This window comes from Galeopterus variegatus, unplaced genomic scaffold, assembly GCF_000696425.1.
Source record: "Galeopterus variegatus unplaced genomic scaffold, G_variegatus-3.0.2 Scaffold283, whole genome shotgun sequence".
NCBI lineage: Eukaryota > Metazoa > Chordata > Mammalia > Dermoptera > Cynocephalidae > Galeopterus > Galeopterus variegatus.
The window spans coordinates 755,048-757,337 of NW_007726394.1; positions in this window are offsets into that span (position 1 = coordinate 755,048).

Genomic DNA, 2,290 nt, shown 5'->3' on the forward strand with positions numbered 1-2,290 from the left:
AATTAACTTAAAAAAAATTAACAGCCAGTGGTGCCAAAGTAATTACTAAACATGTAGATTATTTCCAGCAAAGAGATGGTTCAAGAATTTGTACTAATCCTGTGTAAAACATATTTCAAAGAAATAGATGTGATTATACTTTATTCACTTACATTTATTTCACTTCCTGGCTCACAGTGGTAAGAGAGGAGTGATTACATTAGACAGGAAAACATTAATTAATCCTTCCCACTCCCTGACTGGTAATTACCACCCAACTTTTGCAGGAACTTCATTTTTCTTTTCCTTCTCTCACCTAGTCACCTTTACATTTCTAGCTTTGTCCTAAGCCTCCACTAATTTTTTCAAGGAGAACAAAAGAGGAATAACATAAGAGCTAAAATAGAAAGACTCGCTTGCCCACTTTGGGTAATGGTGTTGATTTTTTCTAACACATCAGAAAATGGCCCTAGATGGAAATCAACTTTGTGGACATGATTGGCTCTTCAGAAAAAGAATGGTATTACTGACTTATTTTGTATGATGTCTTGGGTGTAGGTAAATATTTTATAATCTTGGGATAAGAAAGGCATGAATCTGCCCGAATAGAAGGGAGATTGTAACTATTTTGTCCCTGCCACCTGAAGCAATAGTGTTTAACCCAACCGGAATTTTACACACTTACTGTGTGTTGAGTACCAGCTCAACTGAGACAGTGCTTGAAGCAGATCAGCCAGACAGCAGCTCCTCTTGTCACAAATGGAGTTGGACTACTCCTGTGTAGGCACTATCGAATTGGCCGTGATGGTCTGTATAACAGCAAGGCTGGAAGAAGGCTGTTTAGAGAGACAATGAATGGTATGTCAAATAGGAACTTTACTGGCCAAGAAGACATCTAAGATGTCAAAAGGTGATAGTGAAAGAGAGCACAGATTTCCACCTTCCCTACAGAAACCCACCCTAAGCCCGTTTCATCTCCTTACCACCCGAGTTGAAGTAAAGGACTGAAGAAATGTCTTGCTTCCCCGAGGTCTTCTGAAAGGCACATTTGAAGATACGCACATGCTGCTACGGAATGTGCTCTGTTTCTCTAAATTGTACATGTCCATGGGTCTTCAGCCTCAACAGTTCACTTCACCTGTGAACAGTAGAGCCATTTTAACTGAGTTACCACCGTTACAGAAAGAGTCAAGCTTTTCATAATTCAATGTATTTATTAGTCATCAGCCAATGACGTCCAAGTCATGTATCACAGAGTCAAACTTCAGGTGGAGCCGCACAGAGCTATTTAGAAAACCCAACTCTTCCCTCTTCGTTTTGGTCCCACTTCTCTGGTTTGTGAAGGACGTCCCCCCACAGCCCTGCCTCCAACTTACTTTCCTGTAAATAAAGTGAAAAACAGGAGTGCCTTGCTACCCAGTTCTCACAAAAACATGTGTTCTCATGTCTCAGTTATGATTGAGCCCGATGTCCAGAATGTATCCGAGGTCCCCAGTCCTATGATCTGCCTTCAACCTTCTCCCACTGCCCTAACCTCACTGGAGTATGCCAAGTTCAGAAAGAACTGAGCTCTCTCACACTGAATGTGTATATTGGTGTGTTCAACCACAATGCAATAAAGCTACAAAATGGATAGATAAATCTAAAATGTAGGAGGAGACAGTGGCAGCCAGAGAATAAATGACACGCTCTAGTATCTCAGCTCTCTGCCTTTTAACTTGCCCTTCTCTGAGGTGATGGTTCTAAGAGGGGCTTAGGTTACATTTTGATTGGAAGTTGGGGTGGGGTGAGAGAGAGGTTTGATGGTGCATTTGTCAAAACTAAGCAAATGTCCACTGTGCACACCCAAGGGTGGGGAGGGGCAAGTGGAGACTAAGGGAACAGCTCAGGCTTTCCTTGCCTACCACCAGCCACTTCTGTAAATCGCATCTCCCCTACCCACAGTGCAGATCACCTCTGGTGTGCAACCTTCAGAGGGTTCCTTTTTGGTCTCCTTATCTTGGATTAGACACTAGTACAGAGAGGTCTTGGCTCAGTTATCTTAATTGGAATCACTGTTCCCCTTCCAGTGGATGCAAAACTGGTTTTATTGCCTCAGCCCTCTTCCCTTCCTAGGATTTCTTTGCTCTTCCTGCTGCTCATGTCCTACTTTCAAAGGCCCAGTTTATGCCTTAACTCTTCCAGGAAACTTTTCTTGGCATGCTGAGATCTCAGTTCTGAAATCCCAGAGCCTTCATTATCCAATCTGCGCATCCTGGTACCACACCAGAGGAGACTCTATACCTCATCAGCTCTGTAATTCCTGCCCTCT